A 9,939-nucleotide genomic window follows, 5' to 3' on the forward strand; every position below is an offset into this window, starting at 1 on the left:
CACACACACACACACACACACACACACACACACACACACCCAGGGAGCATAGTCATGCTGCAATCCCTTCTCCTCCATTCCTCTCTTGGGATTTTGGGCACACATGCACGTGTACCCAGTATGAGTTTGAAGCCAACAGGTCCCGGACTCGAACTGCAGTCAGCCATGTGGGAGTTCAGTGATGTAACCATCACTCCATTTGCTGCCCCATCTTTTATTTATTAAAGTAACATTTTCTCTTTTATAAGCATCAGCATTATTCTTCTTGTATTTTTAATAATTTTACATTAACGTTCAGTGATTTGTGAGAGTAACTGAGAATCAGTGCCCTGAATTTAGTCTGTAGTTTATGTGACCTTTTCCCAATAGCATCAACAGAGGTGTGAGGTTTGTGAAACTGTAAGAACATAGTAGTTTGGTCATTCTTTCTTTCTTTTCTTTCTTTTTTTTTTTCTTTTTAGACCGCCTACAGAAATATATTGTGTTACATAGAGCATTTAACTTCTTTATGTGAAACTTTAGAACCATTGAATGGGATGTGATATCTTAAGCCATGTGTTTCTGTAATAGTCCTTAAATTCTCAATGTCAAATGTATTTGTAATAACTCTGGTTCTTGACAGAAACTACTTTTTTGTCTTTTCTTTGGCCTGAGACTTCTGTCCCAAATTTCAGTGGTGAGTATCATTTGTAAATCTTTGATTTATTTCTAGGAAAGCTGTTCTGGCTTTTTCTATTTGATTTCTTTATGAGGTTATAAGCTATGCATATCTAGATTATTTTCACTTTACTTGACAAATTGTTTGCATTAAATAAATTTAGAATGGGTTAATTATATCTGCCTTGCTTTTCATCTAGGCATCTGGACTCTGGTTTGCCTAGGATTCTAGAAACTGTACATTTTGATTATTCCCCTAACTTATTTACCACATTAAAATACTTGGCTCTTGAAAGCATACATTGTCTTTTGCTTTTCAAGAAAACTAAAAAAATGTCAGTTAGAAGTATTTCTTTGGGATCAGCAGATGGTGTAATAGCTACACTACTGGACTCCCACACAGTCGACTATGGTTCAAGTCCCAGACCTGTTGGCTAAAACTCACACAGGGTGTGTGTGCATGCATATCCAAGATGCTAAGAAGAGAATGGAGGAGAAGGGATTGTGGTGTGGGCATTTCCCCCCTCCTCCTGCCCCGGGAGGGGTGGTGATTTCTCTCTCTCTTTTTTTTTTAAGAGGTTTTTGCTATAGGGCACGTGCGCTCTCCAGACAGACAGAGAGAGTCAGAGAGACAGAAAGCGAGAAATCACCCCCCAGGGGGGATGGCCATGCCACAATCCCTTCTCCTCCATTCTCCTCTCAGGATCTTGGGCACGCACGGACACGTGCCCGGTGTGAGTTTTAAGCCACCAGGTCCGGGACGCGAACCCCTGTCGACTACGTGGGAGTCCAGTGACATAGCCATTACGCTAACTGCTGTTCCCCGTGATTTCTTGTTTTCTGTCTCTCTCTCTGTCTCTCTGGTGAGCACACACACCCTATAGCCAAAGTCTCTCTCTCTCAAAAAAAAAAAAAGAAGTATTTCCTTTGAATTTTTGAATCCTTAGATATGAAATTGGTGAGCCCACTGGTCAGAATTGGGCTCCTAATATATCCCCCTTACACCTTAGAGCTCAGATTGCCTGCATGTGGTAGAGTTGTGTGGATCCCAGACATTCTGGTTTTATAGTGTTCTTGCTTCTGAACTGCATGGATTTTACTCAGGCTTAAAATAATCACTTTTGTACAACATTTTATGGAACTTTTAGTTGACTTCAAATATTTTCCATTTTGAAGGACTTAGCAAAGGCAGTGTGGACCATCAATTAAAAGTTCCAGTGCTAGAGCTAGAAACTCAAATATTAGCTCTATCATTTATAAATCAAGTGATCCAAGGAAAATGTAAGCTTCACTTTTCATTTGTATGAAAAAGGTATTGGTACCTCCTCATAAAGTCATAGCTAGTATTCACTGAAATTGTTAATATAAAGCCTTTAACTTGGCCTATGCCTTTGTTGGGAGTTAGATGAATAAACACAGTAACAAAGTTTTCTCCTACTCTCTGCAGGAAGTGCTGGTGGTAGCGAAAGCAGCACTGGGACTGAAGAGAGCACGTGGGGCTGATGCAGGTGCATAGGCCGCCACAGTGGTGTCAGGGATTCCAGCAACCATGAAGCTGCAAGTTAGAAGATGTCACCAAATCTGAGGAATCTGCGTTGATGAGTGCAGGTATGCAGTAGTTATTATAACAACCCTATGAGAAGGGAATTACTAGTCACAAGTTATACATGAAAAGCTGAGGTAAGTTGTCCCATATGTCACACAGGTAGGAAGGGACAGGATCAAGACTCAAGCCAAATTCCTTCTTGAAAAGAAAGTGATGGATTTGTCCTGCTCATAGTGTTTTGTAGCCACTCTGGCTTTAACATCACAACTTGTACCATTTATTAGGAATATTTTCATACTTTTACCCCTTAACTTGTATAACACATTTTAAGTGAAAGTTTATTGAAAATCCAATAGGAGATTTAAATAGTAGAGAAAATTCCCCTTGAATCTCCTTAATATTGGTACACCCTTCCCTTCTGGGACCCCCCAAGGGAGTTTTGTAAAATATAGTATAAACCTGTCATTTCTATTTCTGGAATGAAAATTTTGTCTGACAGCAAAGCATGTTGTTGGAAGGCATAATCTTCACTGATTGAAAGGTAATATGGTCTAAATTCCATGAACACTTCTGGATTGAATTTTCTTTTTGTAAAATTAATATGGGTTATGCTATTGTGTCAAAGGACGTAATCTTGAACTTTCATCTCTCTTCACCTCTTTAGAGTTCTGTGCTCTAAACATTGAGAGTAACTCTCAAGATGATAATAGGGCATTTGGCCTCTAAGTATTTTACTATCACAAAATCTCAAATTCCAGTGACTCAAAGGGCTAGTCTTGGCTTCGTTTGGTTTGTCTGGTTGGTAGAACAGTGTCTACCTGATAACTTTTATTTCAGAAATATTTTGTACAAAGCTTCCCTCATCTGCTATTGTAATGTTCTTAACATGCATAATTTCACTCAAGGATCTCTGGCTTTGGCTCTAGTAGTTTGGAGGCTATGAAATGTGTACTGCCAGGTATATATCATAGGATATTTCTATACTGCTGAGCAGAAAGGCAGACTCTCATGTGGAATCCAGTAAAATAATAAAGGAATCCTGTAAGTCTCAAAGATCCCATCAAAATTCTTGGATGGAATTACTTGGACCTGGTAAATGGAAATACAGCTGCATTTTCAATGATTTTAAAGAACACTCATTGAAATACTGGCAACCCGCAAAGCAAATTAAGCATTTAATATCATTTTTGGTTGTATGACATTTTGATAGCGACTCATAATCTTATCACATAATCGATACAGTGAAATGAACCTTGGTTATAGAGTGAAAAGTGAGAAGAACTCAGTTCATGTACTAGATATTTTATTTAATAAGTATGTGATGTTGGTACAAATAATATTTCTGAATCTGAGTTTTCTTTTCTATAAAATGGAATGAATACTCCTTGCTATTGGGTCATCAGGAAAGTTGTGACACATTTTTGCATAGAAAAATACTTTGTCTTAGTTACTTGAGACTTGAGTGAGATAATGTGTATAATCTATATATACTCTAGGAATCAAATGTTAATTATATGATTTGTAATATTCAAAACTTAGACTCATAAAATCTTACAACTGTAAGGAATACTTGAGAACATATATGCATCTTTTCTGTAATATTTAAAAATATTTGTGCTTTCTTGGTTTGGTCATTTCTAGCAATAGGCCTACAATCCACAGGATGTAGGCTGTTTCATATTTGGCAATTGTCTCAAATTGGTTTCCCTAGGAAGCAGACTCAGAGAGGAAATTAGGGGGTGGAATTTATTAGGCCTGGGGCACCAACCTCTGGACTGTTGGGGCAGGCCTTGGTCCACTGGGTCACACAGTGTGGAGTGGGTGACAGGGGAGCTAGTGAGGCTTCATATATGTTTGCAACCACTCCCTATCATTTGCATTGCTCCATGGGCTCTGCCTCCTGTCAGATTAACAGCAGTATTGCATTCTCATGGGAATGGTAACCCTACTGTGGTATAATTGTTTCATTATATATTACAATGTGGTCGTGATAGAAATGGGAAGGACTATGGATGTGGTGTGTGTGTTTGGGTTGTCCTGGGCCTAATCCCTCCCACCCCTCATCCTCTTACTGCACCACCCCCATCCGTGGAGTGAATGTCTTCCAAGAGTCTGGTCCCTGGTGCTGGGAAGGTTGAGGACTGCTGTATTAGGGAGTACCCTTGGCATCACCACTTGTGAAAGAGCAAAGGAAGCAGGACTGGACAGAGGGAAACGGCCACTGCCATACAGTTTAGGTGAAGGCTAAGCCCATGGTGAACTCAGACATGAAATGGCCCCAAATGAGTTTGGGCTGGAGGACATGGCCTTTATTGCTCAATTGTGACCAGTTATTGAATTCTAACTTCACTGGAGGAGCTGCCATCTTGGGCAAGACAATTCTTTTTCAGCTGAAGCAATTCCCAAGGAAGGATAAAAACTGAAAATCTTCTTCTGGTAGTCCTCCTGCAGCTAGTGGAAAAAATACTTCTTACCTCAGGAAAGCCTAGACATCAAAGCATCTAACACAGCAGACCCTGTAGATAAGTTATTCTATCCTATATTGAGTTGATGTCTTCCTCACTTTGACTATCTGATAAAATAGTCTTTTCTGAGTTAATTATTAACTCTTATTGCTAATGCAGCATAGTTACATTGCAATTCTTTTTTCTCCATTTTTCCATCCTGTCAGGATTTGGGACCTGGACTCATGCCCAGCATGTTTTTCAAGGCACCAGGACTGGAATTTGAATTGTTGTCAGCCATGTGGGATCCAGCTTTCCATGTACAGTGCTTAGCTACTGCACATAGAAAGGGCTGGCCTCCTTCAAGTCATGTCAGTATTTCCCAACAGGTAACTTTTAAGTATATTCTGGCAGCACTAGTGCTCTAATACTGGTAAATACACTTATCTGTCTATATGTCACATATTATATTGGGTTGTAAGGAAAGTCATGATTCATTTTTGCATAGAAAATACATCATGACTTTCCTGACAACCTAATATTTATACACACGTACATACACACACACATACACACACACACATACACACACACAGACACACACACACACACACACACACACACACAGTATATATCATGCATCTCATTTACACAAAGCTCAAATATACCAGGGGACCACAAAAAGTTTGCATAAAAATGGAATTAAAGTACAATTTTATTTTGGTACAAAAAATTCTGAAATCCACACATAATGTTTTATAATACATGTTTTCTACAAACTTTTTTGAAATCTCCCCCCTTTTATATTTATAAAATACCCATATACATATACATATACTGAGCTATAGTTAATACCTGGTTTTTAGTAACCATAATGATATATGACAATAAAATGAGCCTGCTCTTCCATGAGATTTCAGATTAGGAGATCACAAATTCTGTTTTGAACATATTGAGTATGAAGAACTTCTAAGACATCCAAATAAAAATCTTGTGTAGCTATTTACATGTATATAACTGAAGCTCAAAAATAAGTTATACTAGAGATAGCTAATTGCGAGTTGGTGTTTATATAGTAATTGAAGCTATCAGACATGGGTGAGGTTGTGAAAAGAAAGAGTAAAGAGTAAAGCAGAGAGAGAAAACCTAGTAAGTTTATTTTATTTGCTTCCATTGGCCTTGATAATAAAAAAATTGGCCTTTACAATCATTTTAAAAAACTCATTTAATTGCCAATACTTACAAATTAGGAGATTCCATTACTTAAATTTCTATTGAAAAACTGGAAAGTTTGGCAATATTTATTTTGTATTATTGCATGCCAATAATAAACCAGAGCTGAGTTTCACTTTTAGGTACTAGATTTTCTCTTCAGTGAAGGGTGTTTCTTGGTCTGCTTTACTTTGTTAGGTTGCCTGAGGTGCACCCCTGAGGTGTGTGCAATCCCAGATTAGTGTGGGAAGGGAAAAGGACCTGTGACCTGGACCTGAAGAACATTAACATTTAGAGGCTGGTTGGTGAAGAGAAGTCTAGAACTGAACTAGAAGAGTGGCAAGAAATGTAGAAGTGAAGTCATTGAAGCAAGGGAGAGAGGGAAGCAGTTAGCTGTATAAAATTCTTCAGAGAAATAATACCCATTATAGAGCAAGATAATTGATCACAAAGAGAGTCATTTTGGTGGAATAATGGGGTTAGAAGCCAGACAGAAGTGGATTGAGGAGTGAATGAGGGGTGAGCAAATGAAGACAATACTATGCAATGCTTTCAAGATCTATAGCTTTTCCCTTTTGGCTCTTATGAAAGGTGGCAAAAAAGGGAGCCAAGAAAAAAGTGGTTGATCTATTTCCTAAAAAAGTTTGCTGTAATATGAAAGCATCTGCTATGTTCAACATAAGAAATATTGGGAATAGAGCTGGCAGGTGATGTTGTGGTTAAGGGTTCTGAACTCCCATGTGGCTGACCACAGTTCGAGTCCTGGACCTGGTGGCTTACTTTCTCACTTTCCTCTCTCTTGCTGTGTCCCTCTCTGGTCAAATTAAATAAATAAATAAAGCTAAATAAAATAACTCAAAAAAAAAAAAAAGAAATATTGGGAAAACACTTGTCACTAGGACTCAAGGAACCAAAAATTGCATCTGACAGCCTTAAGGGACGTGTATTGAAGTGAGCCTTGCAGATCTGCCGAATGATGAAGTTGCATTTAGGAAATTCAAGCTAATTACTGAGGATGTTTAGGGCAAAAACTGCCTGACTAACTTCCATGGCAAGGATCTTACCTGTGATGAAGTGTTTCATTGTCAAAAAATGGCAGACCATGATTGAAGCTCATGTCTATGTCAAGACTACTGATGATTATTTGCTTTGTTCTTCTGTGTTGAGTTTATTAAAAAATGCAACAATCAGGGACCAGCAGATGGGGTAATGGCTATGTCACTGGACTCCCATGTAGTTGACTGCGGTTGGAGTCCTGGACCCAGTGGCTTAAACTCATGCCAGGCACATGTGCGTACATGCCCAAGATCCCAAAAGGAGAATGGAGCAGAAAGAATTGTGGCATGGCCATCACCCCTGTGGTGGTGATTTCTTGTTTTCTGTCTCTCTGTCTCTCTCTGTCTTTCTGGTGAGTGTACACACCCTAGAGCAAAAACCTCTCCCCTCCAGAAATAAAGAAATGCAACAATCAGATATGGAAGATCTCTTAGGCCTAGCTGCAGCAGGTCTACCAAATCCAGAAGAAGATGATGGAAATCATGACCTGGAAGGTGTAGACAAATGACTTGAAAGAAGTGTTCAATAAACTGATTACAGACAGTACTGGAAATGACATAGAAAAGGCCTGCCAGTCCATCTACCCTCTCCATGATGTCTTCATCAGAAAAGTAAAAATGCTGAAGAAGCCAAAGTTGAATTGGGAAAACTCATGGAGCTTCATGGTGAAGGTAGTAGCTCTGGAAAAGCTACTGGGGATGAGACGGGCACCAAAGTTGAACAAGCTGATGGATATGAACCACCAGTCCAAGAACATGTTTAAAGTTCAAAATTTTACTAGTGACAAGTAAAAAGTCCTATTTGTGAGAAAAAAAAAAAAAAAGCTGTGAAGGTGAGGACAGAAGTAGGGATTAGCTAGAGGGAAGTTAGGTTGTCTTAAAATAGGGCAGGGCAGGGTCGAAGGGCAATGCTAAGAAGAAAAACAAGCATTTTCCAAATCTTATAGCTTTAAAGATCCTCTTTCACTTCTAAGTGGTTTGAACTATACTCTGAAATGTTAGTAGAATGAAAAATCAAAGGTGTTCATGCTTTATTAAAGCCAGACGTGGGGGCCCTAGCAGGTGATATGGTGGTTAAGGGCACTGGACTTCCACATGGCTGACTGTAGTTTGTGTCCTGAACCTGACAGCTTATAGTCTCACTTTCCCTCTCTCTCTCTCTGTCTCTCTCTGATCAAATTAAAATAAGTAAATAAATAATGTTAAATAAAATAATTCTTTAAAAAATTAAAGCCAAACATGACCAAAGTAGTTGGATAGTTGACAATTTAGATTGTACAGCTCAAATTGAACAGGAGAACTAAATAGAAGATAAAAAACATTTCTCCTTGAATAATTAATCTAATGTCCTCATTTTGACTTAAAATAGGAAAATCTCATCTGGTATGCTATTTAATTTATTTATTACTTGGAAAGTCTTTTAATTTCTCACCTATTACCCAGATAAACAGTGTCTTTGACAAAAGTAAGAGTGAGTCATTTATGCATGCTCTTAGAGTACAAAGATGGATTCTCTATGTGATTTTGATACATTTTTTTAAAGGTTTTCCTATAAGGTGTGTGTGCTTGCTGGGGAGAGAGAGAGACGGTTAGTAGGAAAGTGAGAAATCACCCCCCAGCAGGGATGGCCACGCCATAATTCTTTCTCCTCCATTTTTTTCCCTGAGATTTGGACACACATGTCCAGCGTGAGTTTCAAGCCACTGGGTCTGGAACTCAAGACTGCATGTTTTTATTTTCTTGTACAATAATATGTCTTAGGCTCATCTTATGTTTTTTTCTGTCCAGCCACAGAATCAGCCATTCCACAAGAGCCCTATTTCCTTTGCTAAAGTACAGTATTAGAAGCCAAGATGTGGGGGCTAGGTTTGCTCCTTTTATGGGTTGTCACTATTCCTTGTCCTTCTCAGTGGATAGAATTCTCTCTCTTTCTGTCTCTCTGTCTCACATACACATTTATATCTATATCTAATTATATTGAAAATGGGAATTTTCACTAGTACCCCTGATTCTAACCTAACACCATAGAGTTTGTTCTAGTTTTCTCTCCTACCATATTTGCAATTCCCACCTCTAATCTTGAGTAACTTGTCTTCCTTTATCACAACACATTCACTTAGTAATCCTCTTGTATGTAACCAAAATCCTATTGTTATTGTATCTCTTGCCCTGTGGATTTCCTCTTGAATCAACTGGAGTGCCAACACTGAGCTGAGCTGAGCTGCCATGGTTCCCCCTCAATATGATCACCCTCTTTTTCCTGCTTAGGATTTGATGTCCCGCAGCAGCTGTCCACATTGTTAGTGTGTACAATCTTGCCTCCATCATGTTTTGACAGTCAGTGCTGAGCTTCTTCCCATATTACTCCACCTAACAGTTATTTTGACTGCTCACGCTCCAGTATTCCTCTGTCGCCTGCATGGGTTCCCTCATCATCTCATTCGGGTGCTAGCATGCCACACCAGGAGGGTGCCTTCAGTTGCAATACTCTCTCCAGCGTGTTCAGGCTCTGATATTTTGCTCCAGTCACTCTTCTGAGTGGATGCTGTTCTTACGGTACTTAATCTCAAAACCCATGTTGAGCATGGGTTGAGCATCCTCCTCAGCTTGCATGGGCTCCAACACCCAATACTGTTTGCTTCCTCATGCCTGGACACCCTCCTCTAATCAGGTTCACATCCTGCTCTCTGTGTAGCTCATTTAACATATACTGACTCTCTGCACCTGTGGTGGGAATTGAAAGACTAGGGGATATAAAAGCATGGAAAATGGTTAGGGATACTGAAGACAGTGTGTGAAGTGGATGGGAGAAGGGGAAGAGTATGAGGAAAGAAATTAAGGAGAAAATTAGAGAGGAAAGACATTTATGAGACACAGGAATGGATTACCTATTGATGGTAGCGTGTGTAGTATCCTCAACGGGACTGGTGTGAAGTGTATTCATGCTGGGTAAATTCACTTGACAAGCCAAGTGATGTATACTGATTGAATGTATAAAATAAATTAAAAGTAAACTGGTTTCATT

At 39.1% G+C, this 9,939-nt stretch overlaps 1 pseudogene; it reads left to right on the plus strand.

Annotated features, from left to right (window-relative positions):
- Nucleotides 1-9,939, plus strand: part of LOC102486754 (nuclear autoantigenic sperm protein-like) — a 453,231-nt pseudogene that overhangs the window by 61,896 nt on the left and 381,396 nt on the right.

This window comes from Tupaia chinensis, unplaced genomic scaffold (assembly GCF_000334495.1).
Source record: "Tupaia chinensis unplaced genomic scaffold, TupChi_1.0 Scaffold000402_1, whole genome shotgun sequence".
In the NCBI taxonomy this organism is placed as follows: domain Eukaryota; kingdom Metazoa; phylum Chordata; class Mammalia; order Scandentia; family Tupaiidae; genus Tupaia; species Tupaia belangeri.